This window comes from Cynocephalus volans, chromosome 7 (genome assembly GCF_027409185.1).
Source record: "Cynocephalus volans isolate mCynVol1 chromosome 7, mCynVol1.pri, whole genome shotgun sequence".
Taxonomy (NCBI): Eukaryota; Metazoa; Chordata; class Mammalia; order Dermoptera; family Cynocephalidae; genus Cynocephalus; species Cynocephalus volans.
This window is the reverse complement of record NC_084466.1, coordinates 29,915,783-29,937,857: the sequence shown is the minus strand read 5'-3', so window position 1 is coordinate 29,937,857 and position 22,075 is coordinate 29,915,783. Positions and strand designations below refer to the sequence as shown.

The window sequence follows — 22,075 nt, the reverse complement described above, 5'->3', positions numbered from 1 at the left end:
CAGTAATCACATGTGATTATGGGGCACTTGAAATGTACCTATGGTTTAAAAAGGTTAATTTTGGTTTAAAACTATTAGTTTGAAGGACAGTATCTGGCTCTAGGTTGAAAAAAATGAGCAGGAACTTTTGCTATGATCTCTTTCTAATCATGGAGCTCCTAACCCTAAAGACCTATATCCAGGGCTAAATTCTTTTTTTAAAAAATTTTATTATTTGTTTACATTCTATGATGTTGTTGTAGAGCAGTTGGGAGGGGAAAGAGGAAGGAAATGGGATGGAAGAAGGAGGGAGGAGGAGAGGAGGGATTGAGGCCTGTGGCACCCCCCACATTCCCACAGGGGAGACCCGTGGGTTTCCAACAGCGGCTTGGTTATTGCCCGGCTGGGTGTAGTTGTCAAGGGGGTGTGGCAATAGCCTTCACCCCCCACCACCACAGCTCAGGAACCCAAGACCCTTCTTGCTGAGGCTTGCTGGTTGTCACTGGGCTGGTTGAGCATGGGGGCTGGGTGTGGCAAAGACCCTTAGAGCTCCACTGCCCTGGCTCAGGAGAGCCTGGGGCGTCTCCTGTAGTGGCTCGGTGGTTGTCACTGGGCTAGTTGCTGCAGGGCTAAATTCTAATAGGCCTGTTCTTTTGGAAAGTTGTAGCAATTAAAAAAAAATTTACATTGAACTTGAAGACATGAAGCTGCCCTAATACGTACGTGGTCACCTAGAATCTAAGTTAAATGGAATGAATAAAGAAGTTTCTTCATTCTAGCATGAAAATAATAAAAAATTAGATGTAAATTTTATTGTAAATGACAATATTTTGTCCATGAGATTCAGCAAATGAGTGTGCATGGAGGGAAAAGATCACAGCAACATAATGACAATTGATTAATATTCTATTTTTTTCCCTTTATTAACCTGTTTCTAACAGGATATTTTAGGATACCTTCCCATTTGTACATTAACAAATATTAGATGTAAGTTCTATAAGCTGTTGTTATAATAGTATTAAGCAATGCTTCTTAAGTTAATAAATTTATGCCATTTCCTGAGTAAAGAGAGCACTCTGTTAAAAAATAACCACAAAATTATATTTAAATGATTACATCTTCTTATAAAAGCATTATTTATACTGGGAAGAGGTCAAGAAAACTGAAAACATTTACTGGGACAAGAAATACATAAAAACGAAAACCAATAGAGCATATGGGTATATTCTTTGTCAATAAATTATACCAGACTCTTTTGCAAAGTGATTATTCCACTTGCCGCTTCTCTCTGAACAGAATTATAGTTCCCTTTGATTTATAACCTTGTCAACAAATCCATCGGTCTTTTTAATTTTAGCCATTCAATGAATGTGGAGTAGTATCACATTGTGAGTTTAATTTGCATTATGTTGATTAATAGTGAAACTGAGTACCCTCTGTTCAGCCATTTTGATATATAGGTTGTGAAGAGCCTGTTCACATTTCTTGCTTGTTTTTCTACTTCTGTTTTTCATCTTTATCGTATTGATTTGTAGATGTCATTTATACTCTGGTAATAAGCTTTTTGTCAGTTTTAGGTTTTACAAATAAATCTCCCACATTATGACTTAGCTTTCATTTTCCTAATGGTATCTTAATCTTAATGTAATGCAGTTTATTAATCTTTTCTTTTATAGTTTATGCTTTTTATATCCTGTCTAATAAGTCTTTTCATAACCAAGGTCACGAAGGCATGTTTTTATATTACCTTCTAGGAGCTTTATTGTTCTATCCTTCACATTTACACCTACAGTCCTATAGAGACTTATGTTTATGTATCCTGTGATATAAGGGACCCATTCCCCCCCTTCCTGGTGATCAATACCAAATTGGCTTAGCTATCATTTTGACAAAACATCTTTATGCCTGTTGCTCTGTAAAGATTTCTTTATAATATGTCTTATGGCTGTATGTGTGGGTTTCCATTTTGGGATTCCCAAATTCTTTTAATTAAACTATTCGTACCATTTTGCACAGATACCATAATCTCTTAAATAAATGTTTTACATTAAGTTCTATATTAAGATTCCATATCTGATACAGTAATATCTCCATTTTTTCTATTTTTCTAAGATTGATTTTAGCTACATTTAGCACTTTGCATGCCTTAAAATAAACATGTAAAGTAACGAGAAAAAAAAAAAACTGCTCATACTGACTAAATGAAATGGTTAATTATTTTCAAGGTGAATAGTTGTCTAAAGAAAAGGTGCATAGTTTGTGTAGGATTAGTATCATTAAAGTGCTGATTATTTTTATCCATTTAACATTATTTATTACTCTACTGACTGAGGTCTTTTAAAAATTTAATATTAATATTTCATATATTTCTGTATAGCAGTATTCAACTTTATTTCATATATGCATTTCTAAGGAATTGACAATATATTTTTCTTTAATGTTACTTTGTTATACTTGAGGACAGTATATAGAAGTGGTATTGATTATCTTGACATAGTATTCAAAAACAACATAAAATATTTCTGTGACATTTATGCTAGTGTTTGGCCACTTTTATACAAACACATAACCATAAACACATGCACACAACACATACATACATGGTGCACCTCATTCTCTGAGTAATTGCTCTACTAAGGTTAACATAATAAATGTCTCTCTACATGTTTGCAAGGGGTTATAAAAATGTCAGCAAAAATATTCAGAAAAATAAATGCTGGTGATTTTTTTCTCTGAGTGGTTAGGCTTATAATGTTTTTAAGAAGGCTTCTTTTGCTTATCTACATTATTTTTAATTCTTCTAAATTATGTTTTTCATTAAGTAAAATAACAGCAACGATACAATTTTTACCATAAAGAAACAAACAAAATCATAAAACTTGTGTAGAATAACCTAACATTTTCTTCACGGAGAATCCTGTTAATGTCCACACACCATCTACATTTATTTACTTATTTGCAGAAAAAATAGTATGCTATAAATATGACTCAATTAGAAAACTAAACACTAGGTATATGTGTACCATGAAATAATCTAAATATTAGGATTTAGGATAAAGTCAATCAGTGATGTATTTCTTCCAAAATACTTATTTCTTTAGGTATGAATATCTTAGTCTGTACAGGCTGCTATAACATGATATAAACTGGGGAGCTCTTAAAAAACCAGAATTTTATTTCTCAAAGTTCAGTAGGGTAGGAACCCTTAGGTAATATCATGCTTAGTGGTAGAAGAATATAAGCTTTACCCTAAAATTAGAAACCAGATATAGATGACCTCACCTCACCATTATGATTCAACATTGTGCTGGAGGTTCTTGCCAGAACAGTTAAACATGAAAAATAAAGTAATCCATATTGGATTGAAAGAAGCAAAACAATCTCTGTTTAGATATGACATAGTTTTTTGTATAGAAAATCTATTAGAACGAATAAACAGGTTGAGCAAGACTTCAGGACACAATATAAATATTAAAAAAGAAATCAATTGTATTCTATACACTTGTAATAAAAAATCCAAAAATGATATAATTCTATATAATATAAATAAGAATAAATATTAGAAAATATTAACAAAAGAAGTGCAAGAATAATATACTGAAATCAATAAGATGGCAATATTATTTAGATTTATCACAGATTTGATATAGTCTGTCAAAATTCTAACTGCCTTTTTTCTTTCTGAAATTGAGAAGTTAATTCCATAATTCATGTGGAAAGGCAAGTGACCCAGAATAGCCAAAAAAATCTTGAAGAAGGACAAAGTTTAATCACTCACCCTTCTGATTTAAAACTTACTGCAACATTATAACATTCAACACAGTGTGGTAGTGGCATAAGATACACATGATCAATAGAAGAGAATTATGGTTACCTGAAATAGAAGCTTATGTTTAAGATTAATTGGTTTTTGACAAGGGTACCAAGATAACTCTATGAGAACAATCATTTTTTTCAATAAATGATATTGTGACAATTGCATTTCCACATTCAGAAGAGAAAGTTACAACCCTTCTTGATACCATAACACAGATTAACTCAAACAGATCATCAGCCTAAGTATAAGAGTTAAAACTATTTTTAAATAACTCATCAAAAATATAAAATTAAGTTTTTGGAGAGGACCTTTTTGGATTGAACTTGTTTGGGGGTTTCTGTGTTTCTTGTATCTGAAAATCCATTTCTCTATCAATACCAGGGAAGTTTTCTGCTATTATCTCATTGAATAGGTTCTCAAAGCCTTTTTCTTTTTCTTCCCCTTCTGGAACACCCATAATTCAGATGTTTGTAGGCTTGAGGCTGTCTGGCAGTTCTTGGAGATTTTCTTCAGGCAGTTCTTGGAGATTTTCTTCATTTTTAAAAAATTCTTTTTTTTTTTTTTTTTTTTTTTTTCCGGCTTGGGTTATTTCAGAGACAGTGTCTTTGAAGTCAGAAATTCTCTCTTCTGCTTGCTCCAGTAGGTTGCTAAAGCTCTCAAATGTTGTTTTTATTTTGTTGAGTGAGTCTTTCAGTTCCAAGAGTTCGGCCACATCTGTTTTAATGGCATTAGTCTCTGTGTAGATTTCCTTTTTCACATATTGGGTATTTCTCTCATTTCATTGTGTTGCCTATGTGTCTCTTCTTGTATCTCACTGAGTTTCCTTATGATTGTTGCTCAGAATTCTTTTTCAGATGATTTAAGGGCTTTTTGTAGATTGGGACCTTGTGTTTGAATTTTATAGTATTGGAAGTACTTGCCAGAGCAATTAGACAAGAGAAAGAAATAAAGAGCATCCAAATAGGTAAAGAGGAAATCAAATTATCCCTGTTCACAGATGACATGATTCTAAATATAGAAAACCCAAGAGACTCTACCAAAAAACTCTTAGAGCTAATAAATGAATTCAGTAAGGTCAAAGGATATAAATTCAACATACAAAAATCAGTAGCATTTTTATACACCAACAACAAACTACAAGAAAAAGAGATCAAGAAAGCAAGACCAGTTATGATAGTCTCCAAAAAAATAAAATACCTAGGAATAAATCTAACCAAAGAGATGAAAGATCTCTACAATGAGAACTACAAATCACTTCTGAAAGAAATTAAAGAAGACACTAAGAGATGGAAAAACATTCCTTCTTTGTGGATTGGAAGAATCATGGAAAAACATTCCTTCTTCGTGGATTGGAAGAATCAATGTAGTAGCAATGTCCATACTACCCACAGCCATCTACAGATTCAATGTGATTCCCATCAAAATACCAATGACATTCTTCACAGAAATAGAAAAAACAATGCTAACATTCATATGGAACAACAAAGGACCGCGAATAGCCAAAGAAATCCTGAGCAAAAAAAGTAAAGCTGGAGGCATTACACTTCCTGACTTCAAACTATATTACAAATCTGTAGTAACAAATACCACATGGGACTGGCATAAAAAACAGACACGTGGACCAATGGAACAGAATAGAGAACTCAGAAATCAACCTATGTATTTACCGGCAACCGATCTTTTACAAAGGCAACAAGAACATACACTGGGGGAAAGACTTCCTCTTCAATAAAGGTGCTGGGAAAACTGGATATACTTCTGTAGAAGAATGAAACTTGATCTGTACTTTTACCATATGCCAAAATCACCTCAAAATGGATTAGAGCTTAAATATAAAGCCTGAAAATTTAAAACTCCTAGAAGAAAACATAGAGGAAATGCTCCAGGATTTAGAACTGGGCAATGACTTTACGAATAACACCCCAAAAGCACAGGCAACAAGAGAAAAAATAAACAAATGAGATTATATCGAACTAAAAACTTGTGCACAGCAAAGGAAACAATCAATAGAGTGAAAAGACATCCTACAGAATGGGAGGAAATATTTGCAAAAAATGCCTCTGACAAGGGCAAAAAACCCAAATAATCCAATTTAAAAAATGGGCAAAGAAGTTGAATAGACATTTTTCAAAGAAGACATACAAATGGTTAGCAGGTATATGAAAAAATGCTCAACACCACTAATCATCAGGGAAATGAAAATCAAAACCACTTTGAGATATCAATTTACCCCAATCAGACTGGCTATTATAAAAAAGATAGAGAATAACCAGTGCTGGTGAGGATTTGGAGAGAGAAGAACTGTCCAGCACTGTTGGTGGGACTGTAAATTAGCACAGCCATTATGCAGAACAGTATGGAGGTTCCTTAAACAACTACACATAGAACTTCCATATGACCCAGCAATCCCATTCCTGGGGATATATCCAGAGGATTGGAAAACTTTAGGTTGAAGGGTTACCTGCACTCCCATGTTTATTGCAGCTCTATTTACAATAGCTAGGCAATGGAACCAACATAAATGCCTGTCGATGGATGACTGGATAAGGAAATTGTGGTATATCTACACAATGGATTACTACTCGCCCATAAAAATGAATGAAATTTTACCATTTGTAACAACATGGATGAGCCTGGAGATAATTACCCTAAGTAAACAACCCAGGTACAGAAAGAGAAATACCACATGCTCGGACTCATAACTGGGAGCTGAATCCATAAATAAACAAATGAACAGTAAAGACAGACAGAGAGAATGAAACAAACAACAATCATGGTAATATGTTGAACTTGTAGAAAACTAGAGGTGGAAAGGGAGAGGGGAGGAGGAGAAGAAGGCAGGCTAATGAGGAAGTGGTCAATTGACACAAAGAATGATTGCATACTGCAATGATGAATAAGCTAACTATACTGATCTAACCACCACACATTGTACACAATTATTGAAAATCAACATTGCACCCCACATGTATGTATAATAGAAAACAAAAATTGCTGTATCTTTAGTTTAAGTAAAACCTTATATATGATTTTTTTAAAAAACAGGCAAAAATGAAAAAAATAAAAAATTTTGTGCTTTAAAAGATGTCATTAAGAAAGTGAAAACATGGGGAAAATATTTGAAAATCATTTCTGATAAGGTATGTACATAATATATGACAAATGATAAGAAGAAAATCCATTTTCAAGTGTACAAAACATTTGAATAATAATTTTCTTGAAGGAGAATTTTTATTTCTTATCTACAGAAAACTCAGTGGTGTACATTTAACCTAGTTTAGTGCCAACTTCTTTACTCTTTGCCTTTTCTACCCTGGCAATGTGAGCTACAGATTTGGACCCAGGACACTGATGACAGTAGTTCTCACATCAGTCATTGTTATTGGTCTTGATAGCTTCCACCAGTTCAGCCAGAGCTTTTCTGTCTTCTGACTTAAACTCTTCTATTTTGTGAGTTAACCTGTGTGAAGACAACAGTTGTGCAGATATTCCTTTGGACTAATTGTCCCAGTCTGGCCTTGCCCTGGATGAGGCAGCAGGCAACCCCCATCTTACAACACAGTGCAGGCAGGAAAACAATCAATTTGATAGGACGAACATCATGTACAATTTCTACTAGCTGAACCTTCGTATTCTCCACCAAGTTGGTGATAGTATTGAAGGACAAATGGTTTCTTAGTGGGGACATTTCCCTTGCTGGCAGCATTCTTCTCAGCTAAGCTAACTGACTCTGCTTCTTTTCTGGACTTTTCTCCAGTCTGTACTTGTGGGCCAGCTGAAGCATTTGAGTAGCTGTTTAGCAGTCAAAGAACATACATAGAAAAAGATATGGAGATGAGTAATAAGCAAATTTAAATATGCTTAACATCATTAGTCATTAGAGAAACAGAATCCCAAACTCAAATTAGATACCTTTTCAATCCCAGTAGGATAGTTATAATAAAAATATTGAAATCATAAGCAGTGCTGATGGGGGAGTATAAAGATTGGAACCCTTATAAGTTTCTGGTGAGTGTGTAAAGTTGTGGAACTTCTTTGGAAACTCATTTACTGCTCCTCAAGAGAGTAAACATATTTGAGTTACTGAATATACCAACAATTCCAATCTTAGGTACACAAGATCATTGAAAACACATGTGAACACAAAAATCTTGTACTTGAATATTTACAGCAGCAGTATTCACAAAGTTAAAAAGTGGTAACAACCCTAATGCCTATTAATTAATAAAATTATAAATAAATGTGTTAACGAGCATACAATGGAATATCACTTAGCCATAAAAAGAAAGGAACTACAGAACCATAATTTAACACAGATGGAATTCATCCTACTTGGAGTGTATTGAACTTCTTTGATGTATAAACTGATATTTATTTATTTTATCAAATTTGAACACTTTTGATGAAGATTTCTGTTGACTTAAAAAAGAAACTGAGGCCAGATACTTATAGCAAGAATTTACTGAGCCAACATGATGCTTACAACTGGGAGACACATAGATCAAGTCACCCTGAAAAATGTATTCTGAAAAGGGCCAGTAGAGCCTAATGTTTTATAATCACAAAAAGGGAGAAGGGTAAAAAGAGAGAGAGAGAAAGACAACCCGCCTAATTATATCATCAGGTTTTCTGTTAGTTGTACATAACAGATTTGGTTTTGTTACTAGGTTACATCTTACATGCGGAGATCTAAGGTAAAAAGTAATAAGAAGTATTCTAGGTTATTTCATGGCTTTCTAGAGCCATTGTGGCTGCTTCTAAGTAAAATGGTTTTATGATAACGTTTTCCAGGATGAGAAATCACATAAGTCAGAAATCACAGTGGATGTGATTACTGACTTATCCCAGATCTCTGAAGTCACTATGACTTATCTAACCTGGTCTGAGAAGATTCTTTTGATTATCATTTCTTCAAATATTTTTCTTCCATTTTCTCTTTCTTTGTCACATGGATTCCAATTATACCTGTGTCAGTTCATACAATAATGATGTCACAGGTCTATGATGCTTTGTTCATTTTTCTTTATTCTTTTTTGTTTATTTTCAGAGTGTTTTCAAGTTTGCTGATTCTTTTTCTGCTTGCCCAAATCTGCTGTTGATCCATTGTATTAATTTATCTTATTGTTTATTATGCTTATTAATGTAAAAATTTCTATTGGTTCTTTTTAATAATTTATGTATCTTTATGAATATTATCTTCTTGGTGAGATATCATTTTCATATTTTCTTTTAATGCTTTAGAAATAGTGTCCTGTAATTCACTGAAGTTATCCAAAATCTGTGGGAATTCAGGGACCATTTTAATGAACTGATTTTTGCCCAGTGTACTTTTTTTTTTACTTTTATATTTCTCATTTTTTTATTAACTGTATATTTTAAATTATTAATTGTGGCAACTCTGGAAATTAGGTTATTCAGCTGTGCCGAGGGTTTATTTCCCCCTGCCCTGATGTTTTTGTTGCTGTTACTGTTTGTGTAGTTACTTTCATAAACTAATTCTAAAAAGTTAATATTTGTTATGTACAGAATCTGAAGTCTCTGCTACATCAAAGAAAATCCTGGGACCTGATGGGTTCACTGTTAAATTCTACTGAATACTGAAAGAACTAATAACAATTACCTTCAAATTATTCCAAAAAACTGAAGGGAAGAGAATTCTCCCAGACTCATTTTTTGAGGCCAGCATTTACTCTGATACCAATACCAAAACCAGAGAAAGACAAAACATAAAGAAAGATAACTACAGGCCAATATCCCTGATAAACACAGATGCAAAAATCCTTAACAAAACACTAGCAAGACAAATTGAACAGCATGTTAAAAAGAACATGTACCATGACCAAATGGGATTTATTCCAAGGATATAAGGATGGCTCAATATATGCAAACCAATAAATGTGATACACACCAACAGAATCAAGGAAAAAAAAAAACATGATAATTTCAATAGTTGCAGAAAAAAAACATTTGACAAAATTTAACACCCTAATATTAAAAAAGAAAACCTTAACAAATTAGGTACAGAAAGAAAGTACATTAATACAATAAATGTCATAAATAATAAACCACCAGCTAACATACTAGTTGATGAAAAAGTTGAAAATGTTTCCTCTAAGATTTGGAAAGAGGGATGCCCACATTCACTTCATTCAACATTATACTTGAAGTCCGAGCCAGAACAATTAGGGAATAGAAAGAAATAGTGGACATTCAAATTGGAAAGGAGAAAGTCAAATTATTCCCGTGTGCTGCTGACATAATCTTTTACACAGAAAACCTAGAGACTTCATCAAAAAACTAAGAGAACTAATAAACCAATTCAGAAAAGTTGTAGGATACAAAATCAACATATAATTTACTTTTTTTTTTTTTTATTTTTTTTTTTATTTTTTATTTTTATTTTTTATTTTTTTTAATTTTATTTTGTCGATATACATTGTAGCTGATTAATGCTCCCCATCACCAAAACCTCCCTCCCTTCTCCCTCCCCCCCTCCCCCCCAACAATGTCCTTTCTGTTTGTTTGTTGTATCAACTTCAAATAATTGTGGTTGTTATATCTTCTTCCCCCCCCCCCCGGTTTGTGTGTGTATGTGTGTATGTGTGTGTGTGAATTTATATATTAATTTTTAGCTCCCTCCAATAAGTGAGAACATGTGGTATTTCTCTTTCTGTGCCTGACTTGTTTCACTTAATATAATTCTCTCAAGGTCCATCCATGTTGTTGCAAATGGCAGTATTTCATTCGTTTTTATAGCTGAGTAGTATTCCATTGTGTAGATGTACCACATTTTCCGTATCCAATCATCTGATGATGGGCATTTGGGCTGGTTCCAACTCTTGGCTATTGTAAAGAGTGCTGCGATGAACATTGGGGAACAGGTATACCTTCGACTTGATGATTTCCATTCCTCTGGGTATATTCCCAACAGTGGGATGGCTGGGTCGTATGGTAGATCTATTTGCAATTGTTTAAGGAACCTCCATACCATTTTCCATAGAGGCTGCACCATTTTGCAGTCCCACCAACAATGTATGAGAGTTCCTTTTTCTCCGCAGCCTCGCCAGCATTTATCGTTCATAGTCTTTTGGATTTTAGCCATCCTAAGTGGGGTTAGATGGTATCTCAATGTGGTTTTGATTTGCATTTCCCGGATGCTGAGTGATGTTGAGCATTTTTTCATATGTCTGTTGGCCATTTGGATATCTTCCTTAGAGAAATGCCTACTTAGCTCTTTTGCCCATTTTTTAATTGGGTTGCTTGTTTTCTTCTTGTAAAGTTGTTTGAGTTCCTTATATATTCTGGATATTAATCCTTTGTCAGATGTATATTTTGCAAATATTTTCTCCCACTCTGTTGGTTGTCTTTTAACTCTTTTAATTGTTTCTTTTGCTGTGCAGAAGCTTTTTAGTTTGATATAATCCCATTTGTTTATTTTTCCTTTGGTTGCCCGTGCTTTTGGGGTCGTATTCATGAAGTCTGTGCCCAGTCCAATTTCCTGAAGTGTTTCCCCTATGTTTTCTTTAAGAAGTTTTATTGTCTCAGGGTGTATATTTAAATCCTTAATCCATTTTGAGTTGATTTTAATATACGGTGAGAGGTATGGATCTAGTTTCATTCTCCTGCATATCGATATCCAGTTATCCCAGCACCACTTGCTGAAGAGGCAGTCCCTTCCCCAGTGAATAGGTTTGGTGCCTTTGTCAAAGATCAGATGGCAGTAAGTGTGTGGGTTGATTTCTGGATTCTCTATTCTATTCCATTGGTCAGTGTGTCTGTTTTTATGCCAGTACCATACTGTTTTGGTTATTATAGCTTTGTAGTATAGCTTAAAGTCAGGTAGTGTTATGCCTCCAGCTTTATTTTTTTTGCTGAGCATTGCTTTGGCTATTCGTGGTCTTTTATTGTTCCACATAAATGTCTGAATAGTTTTTTCCATTTCTGAGAAAAATGTCTTTGGAATTTTGATGGGGATTGCATTGAATTTGTATATCACTTTGGGTAGTATGGACATTTTCACTATGTTGATTCTTCCAATCCAAGAGCATGGAATATCTTTCCATCTTCTTGTATCCTCTCTAATTTCTCTCAGCAGTGGTTTGTAGTTCTCATTATAGAGATTTTTCACCTCCTTGGTTAACTCAATTCCTAAGTATTTTATTTTTTTGGTGGCTATTGTAAATGGGCAGGCTTTCTTGATTTCTCCTTCTGCATGTTCACTATTGGAGAAAAGAAATGCTACTGATTTTTGTGTGTTGATTTTGTATCCTGCTGCTGTGCTGAAATCATTTATCAATTCCAAGAGTTTTTTTGTAGAGGTTTTAGGCTGTTCGATATATAGGATCATGTCATCTGCAAACAGGGACAGTTTGACTTCATCTTTTCCAATCTGGATGCCCTTTATTTCCTTCTCTTCTCTGATTGCTCTGGCTAGTACTTCCAACACTATGTTGAATAGGAGTGGTGAGAGTGGGCATCCTTGTCTAGTGCCTGTTCTTAAAGGAAAAGCTTTCAGCTTTTCCCCATTCAGGATGATATTGGCAGTGGGTTTGGCATATATGGCTTTAATTATGTTGAGATACTTTCCCTCTATACCTAACTTATAGAGGGTCTTTGTCATGAATGAGTGCTGAACTTTATCAAATGCTTTTTCAGCATCTATAGAGATGATCATATGGTCCTTGTGTTTGAGTTTATTAATATGGTGTATCACATTTATTGATTTACGTATGTTGAACCAACCTTGCATCCCTGGGATGAATCCCACTTGATCGTGATGAATAATTTTTCGTATGTGTTGCTGTATTCTGTTTGCTAGTATTTTAGTGAGGATTTTTGCATCTATATTCATCAAGGATATCGGCCTGTAGTTTTCTTTTTTGGTTATATCTTTACCTGGTTTTGGTATCAGGATGATGTTTGCTTCATAGAATGAGTTTGGGAGATTTGCGTCCGTTTCAATCTTTTGGAATAGTTTGTAAAGAATCGGTGTCAATTCCTCTTTGAATGTTTGGTAAAATTCTGCTGTGAATCCATCTGGTCCTGGGCTTTTCTTTGTTGGGAGCCTTCTAATAACAGCTTCAATCTCCTTTATTGTTATTGGTCTGTTCAGATTTTCTACGTCTTCACGGTTCAGTTTTGGGAGCTTGTGTGTGTCCAGAAATTTATCCATTTCCTCCAGATTTTCAAATTTGTTGGCGTACAGTTGTTTATAGTAGTCTCGAATGATTCCTTGTATTTCAGATGAATCAGTTGTAATATCGCCTTTTTCATTTCTAATTTTTGTTATTTGAGTCTTCTCTCTTCTTTTTTTTGTTAGCCATGCTAATGGTTTGTCAATTTTATTTATCTTTTCAAAAAACCAACTTTTTGATTCGTTGATCTTTTGAATTGTTTTTTGGTTTTCAATTTCATTCAGTTCTGCTCTGATCTTAATGATTTCTTTCCGTCTGCTAACTTTAGGTTTGGATTGTTCTTGTTTTTCTAGTTCTTTAAGGTGAAGTGTTAGGTTGTTCACTTGCCATCTTTCTATTCTTCTGAAGTGAGCATTTAATGCAATAAATTTTCCCCTCAATACTGCTTTTGCAGTATCCCACAGGTTTTGGTATGATGTATCATTGTTTTCATTAGTTTCAATAAACTTTTTGATTTCCTGCTTGATTTCTTCTTGGACCCATATGTCATTAAGTAGAATGCTGTTTAATTTCCATGTGTTTGTATAGTTTCCAGAGTTTTGTTTGTTATTAATTTCTAGTTTTAATCCATTGTGGTCTGAGAAGATACATGGGATAATTCCAATTTTTTTGAATTTACTGAGACTTGATTTGTGACCTAATATGTGATCTATCCTGGAGAATGATCCATGTGCTGATGAGAAGAATGAATATTCTGAGGTTGTTGGGTGGAATGTTCTGTAGATATCTGCCAATTCCAATTGGTCTAGAGTCTTGTTTAGATCTTGTGTTTCTCTACTGATTCTTTGCCTAGATGATCTGTCTAATATTGACAGTGGAGTGTTCAGGTCCCCTGCTATTATGGTATTAGTGTCTATTTCCTTCTTTAGGTCTAATAGAGTTTGTTTTATAAATCTGGCTGCTCCAACATTGGGTGCGTACATATTTATGATTGTTATGTCTTCTTGATGGATCAGTCCTTTTATCATTAAGTAGTGTCCCTCATTGTCTCTTTTTATGGTTTTTAGTTTAAAGTCTATTTTGTCAGATATAAGAATAGCCACTCCAGCTCGTTTTTCTTTTCTGTTTGCATGGTAAATCTTTTTCCATCCTTTCACTCTTAGTCTGTGTGAATCTTTATGGGTGAGGTGGGTTTCTTGTAGGCAGCATATAGTTGGGTCCTGCTTTTTGATCCAGTCAGCCAGTCTGTGTCTTTTAATTGGGGAATTTAAGCCTTTAACATTAAGAGTTGTTATTGAAAGGTGTTGATTTATTCCTAGCATTTTATTCGTTGTTTGGTTGTCTTAGGTGTCTTTTGTTCCTTGCTTTCTGATTTACTGTTTGGTTTCTTTGTTTGTTGGTTCCTTAGGTTGTAGATAGTGTTTTTGTTAGCTTGTTTTCTCTTCATGAATGCCATTTTTATTGTACTAGCGGGTTTAGATTTTTCTTAGGTTTTTATGGCAGTGTTAGTTATTTTTCAGGAACCAAACCCAGTACTCCCTTGAGGATTTCTTGTAAGGGTGGTCTTGTGGTAGTGAACTCCCGCAGTTTTTGTTTGTCTGAGAAATATACTATTTGCCCCTCATTTCGGAAGGATAGCCTTGCAGGGTAGAGTATTCTTGGCTGGCAATCTTTGTCTTTTAGTATTTTGAAAATATCATCCCATTCCTTTCTAGCTTTTAGGGTTTGTGATGAAAAGTCTGATGTTAACCTGATTGGGGCTCCCTTATAGGTGATTTGACGCTTCTCTCTTGCAGCTTTTAAGATTCTCTCTTTGTCTCTGAGTTTTGCCAATTTGACTATGACATGTCTTGGAGAAGGCCTTTTTGGGTTGAATACGTTTGGAGATCGTTGAGCTTCCTGGATCTGAAGATCTGTGATTTTTCCTATACCTGGGAAGTTTTCTGCCACTATTTTTTTGAATATGTTTTCAATGGAATCTCCATTTTCCTCCCCTTCTGGAATACCCATGACTCGGATATTTGAGCGCTTGAGGTTGTCTGATATCTCTCTCAGATTTTCTTCCATGTCCTTGATTCTTTTTTCTTTCTTTTTGTCTGCTTGTGTTATTTCAAACAGCCCATCTTCAAGTTCAGAGGTTCTCTCTTCAACTTCGACAAGCCTGCTGGTTAAACTCTCCGTTGTGTTTTTTATTTCGCTGAATAACTTCTTCAGTTCAGCAAGTTCTGCTACATTTTTTTTCAGGACATTGATTTCCTTGTATATTTCCTCTTTCAGATCCTGTATACTTTTCCTCATTTCATCATGATGTCTAGCTGAGTTTTCTTGTATCTCATTCAGTTTCCTTAGAATTATCACTCGAAATTCCTTGTCAGTTATTTCAAGGGCTTCTTGTTCTATAGGATCTAGAGTATGAGATTTATTAACTTTTGGTGGTGTAATTTCTTGATTTTTTGTATTTCTGGTGTCTTTTTTTTGGTGTTTATTCATTGTTGCAGGGGGTTTCACAGTCCACCGGTTTAAGACTAATGACTAATAGGATGTTGCTGTGGTTGCCAATTTGGTATGGCTCCCACCGTGACTGCTCAGTTGGCCTCTAGTGTCTTGTGTGTGTGGTTGCCTCGGGTCTTGGGCTTCTCCGGGGATCCACCTTTCTGGTCAGCTTGTACTCTGCTGGGCTGGTGGATCACGTACCACAGGGTGTGTGATCTCTGTTGAGCTTTCACTTTCTGTACAGGACTTCTCCCCGTTCCGTGTGCTCTGGCCCAGGCTGTTAGATCGTGCAGTGGCGACCCCACCGGGTGTGTGGTTTCTGTCGAGACTCCGCCTCCCTGGCCGCACGTCTCCCCCCTCTGTGCACACTGTGCTGGGCTGGGGCGTGTCTTCTGCACCCCTCGTCTATCAGCTGGGCCTTCAAGACCCTGCTCAGCACCGCCTCGCCCAGGAAGTCTACCAGGTTTCTGCTAGGCACAGACGACCGGTCTCTCTGGGTGCCTTTGTAGCACTGTGTAGATCTTTCTCGGGTCTTGTTCACCTTTGTATCCCCCTGGTATAAACCGAGTCTAGTGCCCGCCTGCAGCCTGCTCTCCGGCAGGTTCAAGCGGACCTGGGAACTCTCCTACCGCACTATTCCCAACCAGAAATTCGTTAGGCTTTTTTCCAAACTGGTGGTCGCAGAGATGGTATCTGCCTCCCAGTAACAGGAAGTTTACCGGGGCCGGAGTCCAGGGTGTGGTGGAGTGACAGTCGGCCCGCCCGTACTTCCTAGCCCTCCCAAAACTGGTCGGGACGCCCCACACCCCCAGTCCTGCCAGAGAACCGCGGAGGGAGTGGGAGAGGAGGTCGGCCCGCAGGGTCCGGAAAGCCCCGCGCCAGGCCAAGCAAATGGGCTCAGTGATGGCCGAGCAGGGCGGAGCTGCCCGCACCTGGGAAAATGGAGGCAGCACCGGGGGCAGTGAGTGGCCTGGTGGTGCAGGCGGTAGCCGCGTGGGCATCCACCCCCCGAACAGAGCTGTGCCAGGGATCACTCACAGTGCTGTGCCAGGTCGGGCGCTCGCTCTGTCTCTGGTTTGTTGCCTTCCGTGTTCTCGGCGCTGCCGCCTCGGGCTGTTCAGTCGCGGCGCCGCTCGGGCGCTCCCAGGAATCTTCTTTAATGCCGGCCTGAAACCTCGAATCCTGAGTAGGGCAGCTGGCCGCCTTCAGTGCGGCCCCAGCCTCCGGGATCCTGGCTGCATCCACAGCAGCCCTGGCGCCGTGTTCCCTGTTTCAAGACTCACTTTTGCAGCTAAGAATCAGTTCTTTTCCTGCTCCACACTTCAAAGCTGTTGCCTGTAAATGAGGCAGCCTCTCCTGCCGGGGGCAAAGTGGCGTTGAGCCCCCACGACCGGCCAGCAGCAGCAGTCCTCCCTTAAGAGATGGCCAGAGGAAGGTCCACAAGTTTCCCGGCTGCCTGAGGTCCAGTGGCCACCTTTTCCACCTCAGCTACTCCGCGCCAGCCGCCGCAGCCGCCGCCATCTTGAAAACCCCCTAATTTACTTATTTTTAATGCCTTAGTCTAGCTCAAATATTCTTTTAATTATGTTGCTGTCCAGTGTTGTCACATATTTTTTTCCTTTATTATAACACAGATTTATATTGAAGGAGTCAGATACATTTGTTTATCATATTTAGGGGTCTGTATTAGTCTGTTTCTATTGCTTACAACAGAACACTTGAAACTGGGCAATTTATAAATGTCAAGTTTATTTCTTACAGTTTCAGAGGCTAGAAAGTTCAAAGTTCAGGGCACCCATCTGATGAGGGCCTTTTCTTGCTGGTGACTTTCTTTAGCAATGCATGGTGTCATATGGTGACTGGGCTGAGCAAAGGTAAGCTAACCTCTGCACTCACTCTCCTTTTAAAGCCACCGGAACCATGCCATTACCATGCATCAAACTCTCAACTTATTGCTTCATGAATGAACCAATCCATTGACTAGGCTATATGGTCCTCACAATCTAACCACTTATTAAATGCCACCACCGTTCAATTACCATAATAGGATTTCCCACCCTCTTAATACTGTTGCAATGTAGATTAAGTTTTCAATATATGAACCTTTGGGGGACATATTTAACCCATAGCAAGATCATTAATATGTACCATGCACTGTCTGTCAGGATACAGAGATAAAAGCCAAACTTGTACTAAAAACAATGAAATGGAGAAAAAAATAAAACATTTCATAGGTTATTTCAGTAGATCGTGTAAAATAAAAAAAATGAAAAGTAACTCAGACTTAAAGGTTAGAAATATGAATTTGAAAGGAATAACTACATAAAAACATTTTTTGTTGGGATTTTAAGAATGGATATGCTATAAATTAGCCATATTGAAAAATGGTGTGAAGGGAATTGTGGGAAGATGACAGACTACAGGAACCAAGGACGTGCTTCTCCCATAGGAGAAGACCAAAACAGGCTCACCGCCACAACCACAGCACTTGCCAATGACATTTTGGGCCTGAGGACCCTCACCCACGTTTCTGCAGTAAGCTAGCTTCATCCTTGCCCCCTGCCACTGCTTCCTGTAGCATGGAATCTGTTGCTGCCACCACTGGCTGCCATACACACTGCCACTGCTGCACCAGTCAGACCAGCAGTGTGTTGGACTCCCCATACATGGGACTGCAGGCAGCAGGGGACTCCTACCACTGCCACTGCCAGTACCCATTCACACCAACTTTGTAGCATCAGCCAGACTGGCCAAGTGTGGGATGCCCCAACCCATGCCACTGAACCAGCTAGCCCAGCCATGAATGGAACCCCTCCCCATGCTGCCACACTAGCCAGCCTGGCCACACATGGGGCCATCCACCATTGCCACCTGAAGTGTGGTTTCCACCATTCCTGTTGGCAACAGCCATCCACACCACTGCTGCCACACCAGCCAGACCAGCCATGCATGGGACTCCCTGAAGATTCTGAAACACTAGCCTGCCTGGCCACAGAATCCCACCTCCTGCTGACCCCTGCAGTGCAGTCCCTGCCCCTGCCACCACCAGCCATCATCCACATGGCCAACACTGCACCAGTCAGACCAGCCAGGCACAAGAACCACTGCTGCCACCATACATTGGCATAAGGAGAGTCACAAGCAGAGCAAATGAAAAGAGGTGAGTACAGAGCCACATTCCAGTAGCCCAACCCACAGGGAGAATTATGTGACACCTGTGGTCATGTACCCAGGGATGAGAGCTATGTGCACAGTGCACATTGCTGCCTTAACCCAAGGAGAGACCTTGGAGAAAATGGTAACCCAGGATAGCCATACAGTGTACAGAAGAAAATTCCCAGCCACCACCATCTCATCCCCCAACTCAGGGAAGCAAGGATCCAGGAGGAGCCTTTGCCTGCGGAACAAGGAAAGAAAAACTCCACCTGGCATCATGCATTGAAGCTTAGGAAATCCAGTATAAGCCAGTACACCTATCAACATCATGGAAACTATCCAGAGAGCAAACAAGCCTTCCCAGGGCCACGAACCTCAGCCAAAGAGTGTCAAGGCACCTAGACACTCTGCCCAAGAACTCAAGACGGAAACCACAAATAGTCAAAGCAATATTGAGCAAAAACATAAAATAAAGCCAGAGGTATAACTCTACCTGACATCAAATTATACTGCAAAGCTATTGTAATCAAAACAACATGGTACTGACATAAAAACAGACACCCAGAACAATGGAACAGAACAGAGAATCCAGAAATCAATCCATATACTTACAGCCAAATGATCTTCGACAAAGGCAACAAGAATACCCACTGGGGAAAAGACTGTCTCTTCAATTAATGTTGGGAAAACCAGACATCCACATGTAGAAGAATGAAACTAGACACCACATACCAAAACCCACCCAAAATGGATTAAAGACTTAAATATAAGATTGGAAACTATAAAATTTCTGCAAGAAAAAATGGGGGAAAGAATTTAGGATGTAGGACTATGCAAAGACTTAATGAACAAGACCCCAAAGCTACAGTCAACAAAAGGAAAAAAATAATAAACAAATAGGATTATTTCAAACTAAAAAGCTTCTGCACGGCAATAGAAACAACAGAGTGAAAAGACATCCTACTGAATAGGAGAATATATTCGCAAACTATACATCTGACAAGGAATTAATTTCCAGAATATACAAGGAACTCAAACAACTTAAAAGTAAAAAAAAAAAACAAGTAATTCAATTAAAAAATGGGCTAAAGAGCTGAATCGGCATTTCTCAATCGCATCAGGGAAATGCAATTGAAAACCACATTGAAATATCATCTCACCATAGTTAGACGGGATATTTTCAAAAAGGCAGAGAATAACAAACACTGGTGAGGATGCAGAGAAAGAACATTCCTACGCTGTTGGGATTGTAAATTAGTGCAGCCATTATGGAGAACGGTATGGAGGTTCCTCAAACAACCACAGATTGACTGATCCAACAATTCCTCTCCTGGGTATACACCCAAAGGAATGGAAATCATGTTGAAGGGATACCTGCATTCTCATGTTTACTGCAGCTCTCTTTACAATATCCAAGATAGGGAACCAACCTAAATGTCAATCACTGGATGACTGGATAAGGAAAATGTGGCACAAATACTCAATGGAATACTACTCTGCCATAAAAAGAATGAAATTCTGCCATTTTCAGCAACACAGATGAGCTTAAATAAAATCATGTTACATGAAATAAGCCAGGAACAGAAAGAGAAATACCACATGTCCTCTCTCATAAGTGGGAGCTATAAAAATAAAGAAAAAAAAAAAAAAGAAAAATACAACAATCGCAATAATATATTAAACTTTCAAAAGGAGAGAACAAAACTGAAGCCACCAGAGATGGGAAATAGGATGAGTGAGAAATTGGTAAAGGATCACTTAGAATGATTATATTGTGTAATGATGATTATACCAATTTTCATGATTTGATCACCATGTGTTGTGCCCAGATATCGATATTCAGATCTGTACCCCACAAATATGTACAATCAGTTATGCTTCAACAAAAACACATAGACAAAAAAAATGGTGTGCAAGTATGTGTTTATTTGTATGCATGTGTTTGTGAGTGTTTATAAGCATAAGTATGCCTGGGTTAGGGTTAATGCAGCATAATAAATACAATGTTTACTAAAATGTTATTTAGAAAATACTCAGTAGTCTATGGTTGGATACCTAAGAAAATTAGGTTATCTTAAGAAAAGTATACACATTTCAGATCATAATTTAAAAAATACATCAATAAAGAAACAAATTCATAAATATATAAACGTTTTAATATGTGAAGAAAAGACATGGTCATATCTCTGAGCACTACTGAAGCCCCAGGTAAGACTACAGGTGCTTGATTAACAGTTCTATTTGTCTTGCTGTTTGAGTCATTTCTCTTCCACAGGATGACCTCTGTTTTCAGACTTGTTTGGTGTTATAATTTCATTAGAAAGAAGTTGTCTCCAATTTGTTCTTTCCTGTTCAGGTATGACCCTTGCTGATATAGTTTGGAGACCTAATTCCTGCACAGCAATGGATGGGTTGAAGGTCAAACATGGTAAGCATGCCAATATTCCTTGTGTTGCAGTTACAATTTATGTCAAGGTGAGAGAGCAACGGTCAAAGCAGAGGTGGACCCAGGAATTTCAATAGAAAAGCTATATTTAGCTGCCTGAATTAGTAGTGTTATAAGGAATAGGTAAATTTTATTCAGGTGGCACAGAAGTAAATCGGACATATGTTTTGCATTACTAGAATTTAATTTTAATGTATTTATTTTGATGTATTTCTGAAAAAAAAAGCAGAGAGAAAAGATATTCTTGTATTGAAAAATCTGTTTTAACTTAAAACCAGTTTTTGTATGATTAACACATAAGAAGTTATGTATATTGGAATACATTAAGTGTATATATATATATATATATACACACACACACACAATTTTGGTAATTTTTAAGGTATTTAACACTGTACTAAGACAGGAGGTTATTTAATGTGTTAAAATAAGTTTAAGTGTTTTGTAAATGAAATATTAATCAGTAATGGTGGGGTGATTTTTTTAGACTGCTTATTATGTATTTGTCATACAAAAATTTAACTTATATTAACAAGTCAGGAATAACCAAAAGATATAAAATAAAGGTAATATAAAATAAAAAGACAATATACTTTCATAATTTTATTTTTACTGGAAAGGCATTTTTAATTTATAGTAATCACTTCCTATTTAATGTGCCAATTTACAAATACATGATAGTTTGAAGGGTGGAGGTAAAAAGATTTAATTGATTACATTATCCACTTAAAAATAATGTATTTTCCTTATAATAACATTTAAATATTCAAAGGCCTATGTATCTCTCATCTTTTATTTTATTAAAACTAATATTTGAAAAAAATTTTGTATAATGGTGAACATAATTCTCTTTTAAATGTTTGTTCAAACTTTCTTGTAAAACTGACGTGAACATGGTACATCACGTATAGATATTTTGGGCTTCTTTAAAATTGGTTTATTCATAGCATTTTTTTTTTCCTTTTTCAATGAACATTGGATGTTAAATTTTTCTAGAAATGTTTCAAAATGCTTTTTCAAAATATTAAGATTAAAAAGTTTTATTACATT

The 22,075-nt window shown here is 36.8% G+C and overlaps 1 pseudogene; it reads right to left on the bottom strand.

Annotated features, from left to right (window-relative positions):
* Positions 1-7,063: 7,063 nt before the first annotated feature.
* LOC134381602 (large ribosomal subunit protein eL8-like) lies at positions 7,064-18,141 on the bottom strand (annotated as a pseudogene).
* Between the last annotated feature and the right edge of the window lie 3,934 nt (positions 18,142-22,075).